The sequence below is a fragment of the Mauremys reevesii genome, linkage group 5, assembly GCF_016161935.1.
Source record: "Mauremys reevesii isolate NIE-2019 linkage group 5, ASM1616193v1, whole genome shotgun sequence".
NCBI classification, from domain to species: Eukaryota; Metazoa; Chordata; order Testudines; family Geoemydidae; genus Mauremys; species Mauremys reevesii.
Genome location: NC_052627.1, coordinates 7,821,842 through 7,839,332, shown reverse-complemented (window position 1 = coordinate 7,839,332; position 17,491 = coordinate 7,821,842). Strand labels below are relative to the sequence as shown.

At 43.9% G+C, this 17,491-nt stretch overlaps 1 protein-coding gene across 1 annotated transcript in view; it reads left to right on the top strand.

Annotated features, from left to right (window-relative positions):
- The window catches only part of TECRL (trans-2,3-enoyl-CoA reductase like), a 209,504-nt gene that overhangs the window by 56,523 nt on the left and 135,490 nt on the right, over window positions 1-17,491 (top strand). The window contains exon 3 of the mRNA XM_039542562.1: window positions 3,356-3,443. The gene's annotated coding sequence lies outside the window, so the exon portion shown is untranslated. The remainder of the gene's footprint in view (window positions 1-3,355; window positions 3,444-17,491) is intronic.

Sequence of the window (17,491 nt, the reverse complement as noted above, 5' to 3'; positions counted from 1 at the left end):
GAAAGATGCTGGAAGTTTGCAATGGACAAGTACTTTGAATGTGATAATTCTTGTTGGTTTGCTCCTAGAAAGCAAACCCTTCCCCTGCACCCTCCCTTTTGAGAATGTCACATAATGGAGAGGGCCATTGGAAATACCTGCAGGAAGTGGGGGGAAGCAAACGGTGCCAGAATTTTTTTCCCTTTAAGAAACATGGTTTTGTTTAGAGAACTGTTCAATTCTGGTTTAGTTTCTTTTCAGCCTGAAATACCCAAAGCAGCTCATCTGTTAGTAAGAGAGCTCTGCTTTCTTTTTAGAACCTGTCTGCCTTTCACAGCTCGGCGCCTAGTTTAAATTAAACCCATGTTGATAGTGACTGAAAGTTGTTGCTGCTATTATCAAATAATTATGGTGGTCCCAACCCAGACCAGGGCTCCATTGTGCTAGGTGCTGTACAAACACATCGTAAGAGACATTCCCTGACCCCCTTAGTCTAAATAGACCGGGCAGACACAGAGTGAGGGGGAAATAGAGAGGGGAAGGGACTTGCCCCAGGGCAGAGTGGGGACTAGAATGGAGGTATAAGCCCAGTACAGCACCCAATCCAATAGACCATGCTGCCTCTGTGTACCAGTCAGTAGCTGAGGGTGGCTCTTAGAGATCTCTGAAATAAATTGGTGCTTCCAGTCCAGTTACTAGAGCAATGTTTCTCAAACTGGGGTCCATGGACCCCTGGGGGTCCCGAAGGGAACTGCAGGGGGTCCACAAGTCCCTCTGATCAACTCCTTCAACTCCCTCCCTCCATCTCCCCGAGGCTACTGAAGCCAAACCAGGAGATTTTAGGCAGGGCCAGTGCAACCATTTAGGCAAACTAGGTGGCTGCCTAGGGCGCCTAGTGGTTGAGGGCGCCTAAAAGCCTGCTCAGGCGAGGAGGTGGAGTGGAGGTGAGATGGGTGGGGGGTGCATGGGGAGGGCTGCCCGCAGTAATGGGGGCGGGGGATGCGCACAGAGGAACAGCTCCCCACCCCAGATCACCTCCACTCTGCCTCCTCCGCTGAGCACACAGCCCAGCTCTAAGTCTCCTCCAATCAGCGCCGCAAGCCTGGGCGGGGAGGAGAATTAGAGAAGCGTGCTCAGTGGAGGAGGTGGAGCCGAAGTGAGCTGGGGCGGGCTCCCCAGGTGGGGTTAGCTGCCGCGGGGGGAGGGGGAGTCTCCCCAGGTGGGGTTAGCTGGCCCCCCCGCTTAGGAGGCACCGCCAGAGGGCTGTGCACTCACTTTCAGGAGCCACCTGAGGTAAGTGCTGCCTCGCACCCCCCACACACCCCAACCCACTGCACCATTCCAGAGCCTGCACCCCACACCCAAACTCCCTCCCAGAGCCCGCACCCCCTCCAACTCACCAACCCACTGCACCATTCCGGAGCCTGCACCCCAACTCCCTCCAGAGCCCGCACCCCCTCCTATACTCAAACTCCCTCCCAGAGCCTGCCCCACTCCTGCACCCAAAGTCCCTTCCAGAGCCTGGCAAAAGTGAGTGAGCAATGGGGGGAGGAGCAATGGGGGGCGGGCAGTGGTGAGGTGAGGTGGGGGTGGGGCCTGAGGCTGAACAGGGGGGACTTGGGGAGCCCTGAAAAAATTTAAATTAAAATGGGGTCCTCAGGTTGCTAAAGTTTGCAAACTGGTGTCACATCACAAAAAAGCAGGAGCAGAATTAATCCCAATGGGCAGCCTCATTGGCACTCAGGACAGACACGAAGGGCTGCATGGTACTGATCCCTAAAAGTCGTTCTTCCAGGCCAAGGTTTAGGCCAGCTGCTAGGTGGAGCTGTAAGAGAACCAGAGAGGCTTTTTCATTCCAGGGGCAGTTTGGTGGGGGGGGGGGGGTTGTTTGTTTTTTTACTTCTGTTTCAGAATAGAAACAAAAAAATTTCCAAAATTTTCCATAAGCCAATTTCTTTTTTAATCCGATTCAGGGTCAATTAAAACATTTCATTTTCCCAAAACTGCTGTTTTTTGGGGCCCCCTCCCCAATTTCAACTATTTATTAGTTAATATTATAGAATATTAAAAAAAATGAAAAGTGATTTTGGAACAAAGTGGAAACATTCTGAAAAGATGAAAACACTATTTTCAATCTTTCTTTCTAAATGAATTTTCATCAAGGATGACAATTTCTACAAAACATTTTGCTTTCAATAAAGCAGCATTTTCTGATGGAAAGTGTTCAGTCAGAAAACTGATCAGCTGTAGTGGGGTGGCAGTGAGGGGGAAGGCTGCATGCTTGCTGTTAGTGCCGGGCTTGTTTTATAGACAGAGACGTCTTCAGTCACCAGAGTTGCCAGTCCAGCATCTTTCGTAAGCACCTATGTTCATACACACAAGGAATGTGTGTCCCTCGAATGCAATTATTCACTTGTGTACGTAGGTGACTGACACACTGATATTTATTATTTTAATTGACTTTCATACTTAGAACTGGGTGGGAAATTGTTTTCTCACCCCACAGAAATGTTTGAAATGTTTCCCACCCCAAATTGGAATGGAAAATCAAAATTCTGAAAATGTTTGCAAACAAAAAATTCCCCCATATTTTTGTTTCAGGTTAAACTAACTTTTAGTGGTTTCAGCAGGTTTCGTTTTGAGATTGACCATTTTTATTTTTATTTTTTTTTAATATTACAATTAGCTTTAATTTTGAAATGGAAAATCCTTTTTTGTTTGTTTAGAAAAAGTCAAACTGGGACACTTTGAATGTGAAGCTTAAAAACATTCCAATCTTTTTTCCTGCAAAATGTTTTTTTTTTTCAGCAAATTGGTGTTTTATGCCCCTTGTCCTCTCACCCCTTCCCTCCCAAAATCCTGGCCAACTCTGTGCATAATGTCACAGATATAGGACGTTGCTCATATGGAGTAAGTCTGATATTCTACAGAACATGTGAGCATGCTGATACACCACTGGCTGCTTAACAATGTTCGTGGGAGTCAGTGTTGGCAGTAGTAATGCAGCAGAAGTGTCTATATTTGGAAGAAAGCTCTCTGCAGCAATGCAGACAATAGTACTACTGAGAGCCTAGGAGATGGTAGGGAGCAAAGCTTTGGCCTCTGTACTGCTAACAATGAGACAATAGAAATGAAGCTAGTTTAAAGACTGCGTGCATATTTTTTTGAAAAATTGTGAGGAATTTTGCTATTTCTTGACTATTATTTTTTCCAGAATTTTGAAACTGGAAAACTTTGACCAGCCCTAATAAAATTCTAGTAACACTGTAAATACACCTGTACTGAGCTGAATGGTTTTAGTTGAGTTCCTGTGAAAGGCAAATGGTTTTGCAGACAGCATTTTGAGGTGACTTGGTTTGATTTTTTTTGCCTGCAGATGACACAGAGCCAAATCATCAAGGGCCTTCTCTTGGATTGTACTGAGGCAGAATGCAGTGGCCTGTTGAATGAGGGAGCTGGAGACGGTAGGAATATTTTGAGGCAAACCTCAAATTTTGGTTAAGCTTCTGATAAGGATCTGATCACCTGAATGCTTTTCCCAAGGAAATCTCCTGAGGTTTGCCCATGCCTGACTGGCATACTATTTCAGGGGGTTCCATTGTGTTATCTCGGTTATAACAATGGTCAAAACTCAAAAGGTTTGCAGGGCTTGTTTTGTTTTCATGAGCACCAGGAAGTTCAGTTGCTGTTGCAGATCTTCTCTGATCTCTATCCAGTCTGGGTCTGAAATATTGGTTAGGAAATCTCATGAGCACAGGCAAGGCTTCTAGGATCTTCCGTTTGCCATCAGTCAACAAGTGCCAGAAGAGCAGTTTCGCTGATAGTTCTTAGGTTACTAGAAGAACCTAAAAATTGGAAAAGTGCAAAAATGCACATTAATGAGGGCAAAAGTTATCTGGATTTTACTGAACTACAGAATTGTCCGGTATAGGTTCACTTTGAGTTTTGAGGAAAGATTTGGGGTCAGTTTTATGGTTGGAACTTCCTTTATTTTGTCCGGTTCCTTATGCATGCAGTAAAATCCTGCACCATTGCCAACTCGTCCATGGAATGGGGAAAAACACCAGGTTTGGTTTAGTCTACTGCTGCTTAAAAAATCACCTCTGAAGCACTTTAAACATCCCTCTGCATTAAGCAAGTCCTTGTGTGAATCCAATTTCATAATTATTTTCCCATTCAAAGACAAGTGAAAAAGCATCTTCAGTGTCGCACCCGAGGGGGGCGTGGCAGGGGGAGAGTGATAAAGTTTTGATCTAATTGTCTTTCATTTTTCCATTCTATTACCTTTCATTCAGTGCACTTACCCTTCACCCTTTAAAATAACAATGGTCTGATGGTGGCACTCCTTGTTGAAATGATATAGATATGCTAAGTCGAGTGTGACAGATGAATTCTATAATTTGAAAGTCTACTAGCTATTAGGTAGCGAACAGAGACTTTTGCCAGCTTTATTGACTATTAAAGTCACTTTTTATAGCACATGCGGCTCAAACAACTTGATTTTCCATCTTAAAAGCCTGATTTTTCTAAATCTAAAATAGCTCCCCTTTGGGATCAGGTGAGCTGCGTAATTCTGGGATATTTACACATCCCAGAGAAAATCTCTACTGGTGTTATTAAAACATGCTTCTCATCTACTTTCTGCATTTAACATTTTACTATTTCTAGTGTATAGGAGATCAGAATCTCACTCAGTAGCACAGTATACAACTGCCAAAGCTACTGCTGATTAGAGTATAAATAAAGAGACCGATTCTAAGCCTGTATAAATTAACATAGCCTTGTTGACATCAGTGGAGCTATCCTGAGTTACAACAGCTGAGGTTCTGGCTCAGAGTCTCTCTTCATTCCTGTTCTTGCTTCTGTTCCATTTCACTCATAAGGTGAAGGATTTGTTTATCCTCTTTGATAAGTTGTTGATATCTTTTCCCTCAAAGTTGTCCAGTTTTTGTTACCAAATTCTGTGGTCATCAGTTTGTCCCTTTATTTTAAGTAATGAAAGTACTAGAAGTTCATCTTGTATTTATTGTGATAGAAAAGACCATAATAACTACCATATATTTATACATCGTATGGCCGGGACATTTTAATTAACGTTATTTAAAGACATCCAGTTACCATGCCAACAAAAATTTAATTGTCAAACGTTTGCATTTATAGGTAGACCTGGTTATTATTTTTCTGTTTAGTCCTTTACCTTGAACACACACTTCAATTTACTAGGTTTTGAACTGGGGTTACTCTTGAATAGAGAGCTGTGAATAGATAATATTTCAGTCCAAAAAAAAAAACCTGAAACAATTTTCTTTTAAATTGGTTAATCAAAATTTAAAACAAAAAACAAAACACCATTTTGAGTCTGACCAAGCACCTTGATTTCAAAATGTTTTGTTTTTTATTTCAAGCATTTGTAAAGGCTTTACATATTGTTTTTAAAAAATGAAAATGAAAAATCCACAGACTAACAATTCAATGAAACCAGCACAAATTTGCAAAATGCTCCAGTCTTGCCAAATCAGGGATGGCAAGGGTCATCTAGTCTAATCCCCATGTCAAGATGCAAGATTTGTTGCATTGTCCTATGGCAGTGGTTCTCAAACTTTTGTACTGGTGACCCCTTTCACATAGCAAGCCTCTGAGTACAACTCCCCTTATAAAATAAAACCACTTTTAAATATATTTAATATCCTTATTAATGCTGGAGGCAAAGCGGGGTTTGGGGTGGAGCCTAACAGTTCGTGACCCCCATGTAATAGCGTGATGACCCCCTGAGGGGTCCCGGCCCCCAGTTTGAGAACCCCTGCCCTATGGGGACACTGTGCAGCTGGAGTTGCTGGTATTCAGGTGAGATGAAAGATTAAGATCCTGAGCACTTCTGGTCATTCAAGATTTTGTGACGTCCAGTCTAAGGGGTCTGTTTGTTTGTTCTGCGACCTAACAAATGGAATGACTAGAGCAGAATTTTTGTCTTATGGGAAATTGTGATATTTTGACATTTGTGTTCATCCTGAATTGGGGAAAACTGCCAAAAGCTCCAAACTTTCTGGAACAAAAAGTTCCAAAAGGTTTTGATTGAGAAATGTCAGAATATTTGCTTATATAGATATATATTTTACTGAAATGAAAGATTTTTATGTTCTTGAATCAATGTGTTTTAGTTCCGTTTCTCAGCCTGAAACGGAAATCTTTCATTTTGGGTTGGGTTGACATTAATCTCTGTGTCCACCTGAGCTGCCACAATGCCTCATAGGATTTGTAGTTTTGGGACTGTCATGCCCCCTATAGGTTTTACCCCCTGGCCAGATTACATCTTCCATGATGAATAGTGGTCTACGCAGCTAAAGAGAACCCCTTGGCAACGAGTCTCAGAACCCTGATCTACAGACTCAGGCTAGTGCTACCGTGCTAACAATAACTGTGTAGATGATCCTGCTTGGGCTCTGAAGGCCAGGAAGGGAGTTGGTTTCAGACCCCAAGCTCCAGCCTAAGTGAGATCATCTACACAATTATTTTTAGCACCATAGTGTGAGGCCAAGTGTTGCTATTAAACCCCTTTTCATCCCAGAGGTGGCTGCATTACAATAGTGAGTGAAGTAATCCCTGCATCTGCTTATGGATTCCAGGGCCAGAAGGGACCATGGGGATCATCCAGTCTGACCCCCTGTATAACCCAGGCCATAGAACTTCCCCAAAATAATGCATGGAGCAGATCTTTCAGTAAAAAACCCATCCAACCTTGATTTCAAAATTGTCAGTGATGAAGAATGCACCAGCTTGGTAAACTGTCGAGTGGTTAATTACTCTCACACAAAATTGTACACCTTATTTCTAGTCTGCATTTGTCTAGCTTCAAATTCCAGCCATTTGATTTGTATTGTACCTTTTGAAGGGGTTGATCCTACCAAGGCACAGGTGATGACTATCTGAGAGCAGCTCTGGGCCACCATTATGGCTGTTAAATATGATCCTTTTTCTTTTTTTCTTTTTAACTAATGACCCAAGAAAGTGTAGCTAACTCCACAGGAGCTGGCTGGTACCCTGGCAGAGCTAACAAGCTATCGTGTCACGGGCTGAGGGACTTACTGGCCGCTGCTTCCAGCAGCTCTCATTGGCCCAGAGCAGCAATCCGCGGCCAGTGGGAGCCATGATCGGCCGGACCTGCAGACAGGGCAGGTAAACAAATCATCCCGGCCCGCCAGGGGCTTTCCCTACAAAAGCGGCGACCCATGTTTGAGAAACCCTGCTCTACGGGATGGCATTTATCAAAGAATAATTGGTAATCTGCAGGCATTTCCATGTAATATGCTCACCGTATAGAAACATAGTTCTAAGGCAATGTAACTGGACAAAAAGAACATTATGGAAGACATAGATCCTTTTTTTGCCTCAGAACTGTAGGCCAAATCTTTACCTGTGCCAAAGTTCATAGTGCTACACGGACTTACACCAGTTGACGTGGCCCTATAATATTTGGGATTGATTTATTGGTACAGTTTGGTTTCAGTTAAATTGTAAGGTTCATTTGCAAGTAATTACACTCTTCTTGCAATTAAGGTGACTTGCAGCTTTAATGACATAGCATCCCGGCTGGAGATATACCTTTTTAGTGATAGGTGAACATTGTTTAAATCATGTAAGTGGTTTACTGGTGCAAAATGACGGTGAATAGCTGTTTAAAAAGGTGTGCAGTGTAAGTGTATTTTGTGCTGGCTGCCTTGTTCATTTCCTTGCCTCTCAATAAGCCAAGCTAGTCCAAAAAGCAGATCAAGTTCAATTTCCCACTCAACCATAAATTTCTTTTGTGCACTTGGCAAGTGCCTTATTCCCTCTGTGCTAGAATTGATTGGAAAATCGGTGTTCTTTTCCATGGAAAATTTAGCATTTTTGTTTTCATTTTTGTCAAATTTCCACAGAAACGTTTTATTTCAAACTGATGTGATGTCTCCTGGGAGTTGTAGTTAAGGTGCCTTCAACTTCCATTTGCCTCTATGGGCTGGGCTCCTGGGCTGGACTACATCTCCCATGATGCACCACATTCTCATTTTTGGTGGGGGGGAAGGGGTGCATCACATGAGTCCCTACCTATGACGCATTATGAGAGAGAGACTCTGATCACAGAGCCAGGCAGAATGGAAGCATAAGGCATCCAAACTACGACTCCCATCAGGCCCCATAGCACCATTTTGAATGAAAATATTTCTGGTCTGGGCTCTAATGTTTGTTTTTGACCAAATATCAAAATTTTCAGTACAAAAGTTGAATCAAGGCCAGAAACTTTACAGGAACCTTGAAGAATTCTTGTACTTTTACCAAGAGGTTAAGAAATCAATATGGTAGCACAGAATGAAGGGGAAGCCGAGGTTGAGTCTGTTTTCCCATCACAGGCAGTTCAGTGCTTAGCTAGTCAATGTTCATGGCCCAGAGGGAATTAGCCGACAGGGCTGGTGCTACCATTAAGGCGAACTAGGCGGTTGCCTAGGGCACCAAGATTTGGGGGTGCCGAAAAGCGGTGCCCCCAATTTTTTTTTTTACAGCGGTTCCTCCCCGAACGCACGGTCAGCTGTTTGGCGCTGCAAGCCTGGGAGGAGAGGAGAATTAGAGCGGGGACGGCGTGCTCAGGGAGGATGCAGAGCAGAGGCGGAGGGGGGGGCAAGGAGCTGCCACAGGGCTGGGGCAGGGGGCGCAAGGTGGAAGTTTCACCTACGGCGCAAAACTTCCTTGCACCAGCCCTGCTAGCCGAGTCCCTTTAAATGCAGTGAATTTGGAAATAAGATGTAAATGCAAAAAATAGCAGCCTGGGACAGATTTTTGTGAATTTTTAGCTGATTTATTTATTTATCCAAATGTATTCAGTAACCATCACCATAGCATCTGGGCATCTTATAGAGGGTAAACACAGATATAAACAATAGTCACAATATGCAATAAATGAATCTCACTAATCACGTCCCCCACTTTGCAATGCATCCTTAGCCCTTTTTAGCCTGAATAGGACAGAGTGAAACTCCTGATGCCTTCATACCAAGAACAGTAACAACCAACAGCATTAAGGAGACTCCCAGCTTTGGCCAACTCATCATGGAGCTGACAAGAAGCCAAGAACCCTGAGACACAGAACAGTGCTAAAAATCATTGTATAGATGATTTCACTCAGTAAAGCATAGGGACTCAGAATGTGTCCAGTGCTTGCTAATCGTTTGCTGTCAACAGAACAAAACAGCAAACAGCAACATGGTGAGTTTCAGGTATATGGTACTGACATGGATTGTTCAGTTTCCTTTGCTGGTAATAAACCTTTTGACCACGTCATGAGAGCAGAACATAGAAGGAAGGCTTTAAACCAAGACTCAGCGTCTCCCTAAAAATCATACTCTAGCTCAGTCACAAGATATGGGCTCGATGCAGGAATCACTGAGTGACATTCTCTGGCCTGTGTCATGCAGGAAGTCAGACTGGGTGATGATCATGGTACCTTCTAGTCTTAATCTGTGTTATTTACTATGACATCAAAATGTCAAGCACTGAGTGTCATTTTCCAAAGTGCTCATCAACTACAAGTGGGGCCAGACTTTCAAAAAAGCTTTTCGGTTAATAAAAATGTTCTCACCTTAAAGTCTCATATCTCAGTAATCTCAAAGGCTAGCATCAATTGCAGTGTATCCCATTGGGAAGCTGTGAATTTCCCCTTTCCAATGGTATAACACTTTGATTTCCAGCCCTGAAGAGCTGCAAGATATTAGACCTTAAAGCCGTCGCTGGTCCAGGATTGAATACTGCCTATTCTCTGCCTCCAACTTGGAGTACAAATTCCCCACTTGTGGGTGGAGGGAGGAAAAGAGACTCATGTCTCTAGCAGGTCGCTGTGGTGTTGCTTTTTAATGGCACTGGTTTGAAACTGCTCATGGACTTAGAATAAGTCCAGTGGAGATATTGTCTCATCTTATCCACAGCAAGATGACTCATGCAGAGGGCTGATTTGCAGTCATTTAATAGTGAGCTAAAGCTAAACTCAATGTGTCTGTCTGCCTTTAAACTTTTAAACAAACACCAACAAAAGAAACCAGTTGGCTGTACAACTGCAAAGGTGCAGTCCAAGGATTAGGCCTTTGCCCAGGTCCAGGGTTAGGACTCAGCTCTTTTCCTGTCCCAGCTTTACCCAGCACTCCTACTTAGCTGATGCAGGAAAGCCTTCATAATCTACCTGGTAGCTCCTGATTGGTTAGTTCCTCCTGGCCCTTCTAGACCCTGGAGGAGCAAGACTTGTTGGGTTTTCTAGGCTGGGAGCAGAGAAAGTCGGGTATACCTTGTCACAATTGGATTAGTGGGAAGAGCGCAGATCAGATGCCCGAAGGTCAATAATTAATGTACTCTATTTCATGGCCCTGCAAATTATGACACAGCTTTCTCCACCACTTCTATATACATTACAGTGAATCCCGTACAGGTATATACATCACAGCCATGTTCTGTAGTTGCATTTTTCGGTCTAATGACCAAGAGTAATGTTGTAATTGTTCTTTTTAATAATAGAAGCTAATTCTGTTGGTTTGTGCCACACACATGGTGGCTGTCCTGACATTTATTGCAAAACAGTCATTGCCTGAGTGGGAGCCCTTAGATTTAAAACTAAGCTGTGGAGGCGGTGAGTGACATGCTGTTCCTAATGTGTCAAGCCACAAGTGCTGCCTGTTGGCAGCCTGAGCTTACATATCAGGTCCTGTCAAGGTTTCAGAGTCTACTATGGCAACTGTTTTAGCTGGGTTTGTCTTTAGTGCCAAATTACTTACCACAGAGTTGTCAGACGAGGGCTAATATAAGCAGCAAGTCTCTCCTCTCCCTTACGCCAGTGGGCAAGGCAAACAAATGTGTTGCTGACTTATGCGGTACAGTCAGTTCTTCCCTGCTGGCTTAGCTGAATAGCAGACAGCACTTGAGAATGCTTCCCTCTTTGTACGCTTGTAAACTTTGCAAGTAGATGCGATATAACCTAGCACAAGTAAAGGGAAAATAGCTGGCAATGAAGAGTGTGGTGAGAAACGTTTCCTCCTTCATTCATAAAGCTCACTAATTCAGAGGGATCATGGCATTGCTGGGTTTGCTTCTCTTCAAGTTATTGGTGCCTGCACTGAAATCTCACTCTTTTCTGAGGTTTATATTAACTCATTCTGCACTACATCTTGGTATAAGTTCATAGAATAGGATCATTTTTGTCCTTCCTGGCAAAGTGAGGTTTAAAATAAGATAATTAGGGGAGGAAAGGTGAAGACCAGGTCCTATTTCCACTTCTGCTTCCAAGGAGGCATTGTTGTCAAGTGAAAAGGGCGTTTCACTGTGAGCGTGGTCACCTAGTGTGGTGGGGGGCACTCACCCCTGGAGTGCCCCCAGGAGTCCTAGTGCAGCAATCCAATTACATCTCTGCCTCATTTCACATAAATGGTTTCAATTTGTCTAATGAGGTTTATGTATATTCAACAGTGACCCTTCAGGGGTCTAGTTTATTTAATCCAAAGGTGGAACATTATGCATATAGGCCTCCACCCCAGTGTCTCTAGCTCGAGGGGGAAGGGGCTGAGTTAACTTACCCCACTTATGTCCAGGTCCCTTGTCAGTAAGGCCCTCTTATTGTGGAACCCTCTTCTGGAGTGAGCGCCTCTTGGCATCAGCTGGAGCTGGGTCTCTCCTTTTCGGTGAAGGCCCCCACAGTTTTCAAACCACAATGACTCTTCCTCTGAACAGCATATAATTCCTCTGCTCTGGCTTTGCTGCTCCTTGGTGAAGTCCTTTCAGGGTGAACAGGTTCCACTGAGACTTGTCAGTCCTATCTCCTCCCTTTTAGGAGCCTCCCCCACCTAGGACACTCTCTTTCTTGGTTTCCTTTCCTGGTGAACCTCCTCACCAGGTCCCCCCGAGACACCCTCCCTTTGGGAGCTTTCACTCTGTTTCTCTCCCCAAGAGCCTTTGTTCACTAGCCAGCCTCCCCTCCCGCACTGGGACTAGCTGCCTTTTATTGCGCCCTTAGTACTTCCCTGCCTAACTAATGGCCTGAAAGAGGTAGGCTCAGCCCCTGACCTCCTGAGAAGGCCAGCTACCCTCTGACACCTGGCCTCTGTTCTTAGCTCTGTTACTGTCCCACCAGGTGACCTCACTTTTGTGTCCCATCCCACACTTCATTGGCTGAGATTGTGAGCTCTCTGCGGGTAGGGCCAACTTCACATGTGTTTATCCAATGCCTAGCCCAATGAGGCCCTGGTCTTACTTGGGGTCACTAGGTTCCGCTGTAATCTGAATAATAATTATAGTCCTGGCTCTGACACAGGCTTCCTATAGAATCTTAAATAAGACACTGGAATGAAAAAAGCCCCCAGAGCATGAGTTGATCGTTCATCTATTTCTAGCACACATTCAGCTCAGACTCTGACTGGGACTTGTAAGTGCTGTTTTGGTACAAATAATAATCAAGAATTAAGGATAGCATAGGAGAGGAAGTAAAACAAAATCCAAAAGCAAGGTTGCTTCAGTCTTTCACAAGTGTGCCCAATGAGGCAGGGCTCCTGTGAAAAAAATAGTTTGATCATGTGTTTAAAGACGTATGATAATGCATATGCACAAGGAGGCTGAATTAAGGCAACCTTAAATCTAGCATTTCCTAACCTCCAAGTGCTTGACTTTTCAACCTTAATGTTCTTTGGTACACGTGTGCATATATAGAATCATATAAATGTGCAGCTGGAAGGGACCTCAAGAAGTCATCTAAATCCATTCCCCTGTACAGAGGCAGGACCAGGTACACCTAGACTGTCCCTGACAGATGTTTCTGTCTAACCTGTAATAATGTACATAGTCTTGAGGGCAAGAGTTTAGCATTATTCCAAAAAGGATTCGATATTTATATGGATCACAAGAATATCCAGAATTATAATAGTAAACAATTAAAAATAAACAAGAGCTTTGGAAGGGATTTAACACCTCCTGAATCAGGGTTTAAGGCAATCTCTAACTAACGGTAGTCAGGAGGAAACTTTCCCTGGAGGCAGAGTAGCCCAGAACTGCTATTGTGGGGTTTCTTGCACCTTTCTCTGAAGCATCTAGTGCTGGCTGCTGTTGAAGACAGGATATTATACTGAAGGACTATGGATCTGATCAAGTCTGGTGATTCTTACAGCACTCCATTGCTCACATGCCAAACTCCAAAAAGAAATCTATTCCACGCCCCTGCTGCATATACGGTAATATTCTGATTGGAGCTGTCTAGAGGAAGGCCATTCCATTTCACGAGTTTTGAGGTTTTTTTTTTTAAAAGTCATACCTTCTGAATGTTTTTATGCAACAGAATTGTGTCAAAACAGCTGGTTTGGGATCAAAGACATCAGGTGTTTGATCTGGGTCTCTCTCTGGTCAGATATGATCAGCAAACCCTAGACCTCAAAAATCTTCCTGGGGAAAACTTTAACAAAACAGCATATTTTGAGAAAATAAAAATGACCAGCTCTACTTCTGATTGATTGATCTTCTTTTACCCCTAGTCCCATATAAATGGGGTTGGATATTCGAGTCCTTCTTCTCCATTCCGCTCTGTCTTGAATCGGTTCCTCAAAAACTCCACATCTAATCAAATCCTTTTGTGTAACATCCCTCCGTCTAAGTTTGGGCCTTCTCTTACTCTCCAATTCTAAGTTTAACACCTGTTTCCTATAGACTCTTTGTGACTTGTTTTTTGAATGCCCCCTAAACCATTCTAAGCCTGGATTCCCTTGGCTTTTTCAATAACAAGTACCACCTTCACATTTCCTCTAAACTGTTCGTTCTGAACTCAGTCCATCCATCTTAACATTTTCATTTCCACTGTATTCAGGATCTGCTCCTGTCTCTCAGTGTCCAGCATCTGAAGCTGTACAAAAGTGCAGGCCTAATTACCAGCTAGTAGATCTTGCTTTTCAATTTGATAGGCATTCTTCTATACCCTAATCACGCTGCACACTTCTCTTCATTTAGTCCATGCCTTTGCTGTTATGCTTATAAGTTTGTCATTGAATTCACCATTATCCTGTACTATGAAACCTAGGTAATTGAACTTCTGTTTTATTTATTTCTGTTGATTTTCATGCCATTTCTTTCAAGTACACATCTCATCTTCCATCTTCTCTTTCTTCTCTCCCATGAACACTTTAATCTGCAAAAAAGCATGCACCAGCGTGTTCTCTGTCAGGGCATCGAGCGAAAAAGGACTTGAGTGCTGAGCCTTGATGTCCTCCAGCTCTGACTAGAAACTGTTCAGTTTGTCCACACAGCCTTCCCTCTGTGGTAACAGCACCCTCATAAATGTCCTGTATGCGTCTGATTATAGTCTACTGGTATCTGTTCCATTCTCATACATCATCAGATGACTTCTCCTGGAATATGGTCATAAACCTTCTCAAGATGAATGAATACTATGCACAGGGTTTTCCTTGTTTTTCTATATTTTTCCACAAGCAAACTTAATGCACAGATAGCATCCATTGTTGACTTGCCTGGCACAAATCCAAACTGATTGTCACTGACCTTTATAGTCTCTTAGCAATAACTTTCTCCCAGATCTTCACTATGTGGCGTATGAGTTTTTAATAGCATGGTGGTTACCACAATAGCTTGTGTAAAGGATAGCAGGTTTTATGTTTGCTACATCGGGATAGGCACATGGTTTTGTCAGTCCTACTCTGCTCCCATTTGTGGGAATGGCTTTGCATCATTGTATTCATTATCATTAGGATTCATTATCCTTACTTTGTGGGTGATGGACTTCCAATAATGCAGTTATTTGATCTGATCCTGTTAAGCTACAGTCCATTATCGGTTCAGGATGTGTTCCAGGATGGAGGGTAAAAAAAACAAAACAAAACAATGCTGTCAGTAAAATACTCCAATGAAAGTAAGTGAGGACATGAAGTAAGGTTGCACTGACACAAAGTGCTGGATATCAGCACCTGTGCCTCATTAATCCACTCAGTCCCTCTCTCTCTACTCTGTGAAGTGGCATGATAACACACAGCCACCATGAAATACATTGGAACTTGCTGTCCGTGCTTTCTGGCCAGCTGAAAGAGACTCTCAGCAAAGCACCATGGCATTCACCTCAGTTTGGGCACGTGTTAGGTGCCGAGATGGGTGGAGAATTCTGAGCTAGAGCGTGCATGCTTTCCTCATGCTGCTGAGTTATTTGCACAAGTTATTAGCACGAGGAAAGGTTGCCCAATGTTGCCTTTTAGGATGAGCTGAAATGAAGCCAAAATGCAGAAAGTGGAGTTTTGTCTCTAATCCAACACAGTATCTTATTATTAGTCTGATTGACAAAGGGACTTGGCATCTTTATAAAAGCCTGTCCAGTAGCTCCCTCCTCATCAATTAAATGATTAGCAGGGAAAGAGTTTGCAGTTTAATAGAAAAGACAGGGAAAGGAAAGACAGGTGAAGTGACAGAACCACCAGGACACATAGACCAGTAAGAGAGCCAGAAATAGAACCAATGTCTTCTCAGTTCAAGGCCTTCCCTCCCTTGCCCACACTGCCTTTAATAGCCAGCCTTTCTAGCTATAGATGATTTATGCATTGTGGAGCTGGCCTCATTACCAGCGCTTCACTCACCAGCGTGATTTGTTGACAATGACAATATCATCCCCGAAAAGGTTTGGCAGCAAGTGATAATGCTGACCAGCAATCCCACATGTCACTCACTGTGGAGACAAAACATCATAGAGCGTTTTCTGTGGCGAACAGCACGCTGGAGAGCAAGGGAGTGTGTGAGAACAGGAATCTGACATTGTATGGGATTCAACAGCAAACGTATGGGCACTGCTATTGCAGAGGCTTTTGTGGGCCGGTTGCCAGTGGTAGAATCCATAGGTGGGCTCTGAGATGACAGGGCCAAGATAGCAAAAGTTTGTAATGTCTGCAGTGCTCACAGCTTGGAACACGGCAGGCATATCCTGAAGCTCAGCAGCAAGCATCTATTTGAGCACAATGAGTCGTCGGGAACTTCATTCAGGCTCACTGGGATTTGTCACTGTCTTCTAGTGCCCGCTCCAAGCTGCAGAGTACTGTATATAAAAGGGAATTTCCTCCAGCTAAGTCTGGACGCTGGGCTTTGGTGAATCTTCATTTACATGTTGAGATACCTGCTAGAAAACAAATAGAGTCTGATCATGCTTCTCAGAAACTCTATTCCTAGATTTCTCATGATGTCTGGGTGGCCGATAGAGTCCTGTGTTGTATTCATACAGCCATAGAGTCTCAGGCATGGATTAAGACCTACAGAGCCCTAGACATACATTCCCTGACTCTGTGACCCTACCCATGTGATGTGGCCTCACTCCTACTTGGAGCAGTAATAAGCCATCTTTTGGGCTAGTGGAGGAAGGATGCTATCTCCACTTCCAGACCATTGTCAGCGGGTAGGGTTGTGTTGGCAGGGACCATCCCCTTCACCCCAAAGCATTAAGTTGAATGGAGAGTTCAAAGCTCTTGTTATACTGTCTGCAGTGTTAGGCAGATGTAACTACACTCAGGCCATGTTTTCAATTTTTTCTTGCGACCATGAGGACTAGAAACTGACATTTTAATAATTTGAGATTCAGAGGTCGTGACAGACTCTAGGCAGAAGGGCCAGGGCAGGGGCCTGTATTCAACCAGGGTTACGAGTACCTCTAGGGGTACGCGAGTTCTCATCAGGGGCTTCATGAGAAGAATCCTGTAGTGGTGGACAAAGGCTTTTATTAAGTCAGACTTGGCAATCTAATCATAGGTATATTATGACCCTATCTCAGATGGGGGTACGTGGTAGACTACATTATTTGGAAAGGGGTACACAGCCTAGAAAGTTTGAAAACCACTCTCTGCCTTAATCCATCCCTGCAGGTTCCCATTCTGAGTACCACAGGGGAAGCCATCCATTGGCACTTGGATGGCAAAAATTTGACTGAGAGAGGCTGGCTGAGTTTCACTGTGTGGGCTGATGCTCCTCCTCCTTGCCCTACCAGCTCCATAGCTCTCTCTGCACAGCAGCTTGCTGACTATACAGTAAAAGGAATCCTGCTAGTGCAGGATCAGGTAACCCCAGGCAGCGAGGCAAGAGGTGCACCCTACCGCTCTTCTAACAGTAGCAACATTCATGGTCACCTCCTGCCACTTAGTACTTCCGGGTAATAGCAGCATTCAGTTAAAACATTAGTCAGATGGGGGACAAGTTAGGCCTGGCTATTGTCCCCTTAGTGGCTGTGATGTTTGGGATAGCAGGTTACCTGGAGCGCTGTAGAGTGCTTCAGTTTGCCAGCCTTTAGCTCCTCTGCTTTGCAGCCGCAAAGGGCAAACATTACCCCTCACTAAAATGAATGCCGAAATCACTGGCCTAGGTTGTCAGAGGCTGGGTTCTCAGCACCCAGACATGAAGGCAGCCAACATCGCTAGTCACCGCTGTAAATCTTGCATGCTATATTGATGAGAATGTTGTTCCTCAGAAGGCAAATAAATAAGTTTAGGTA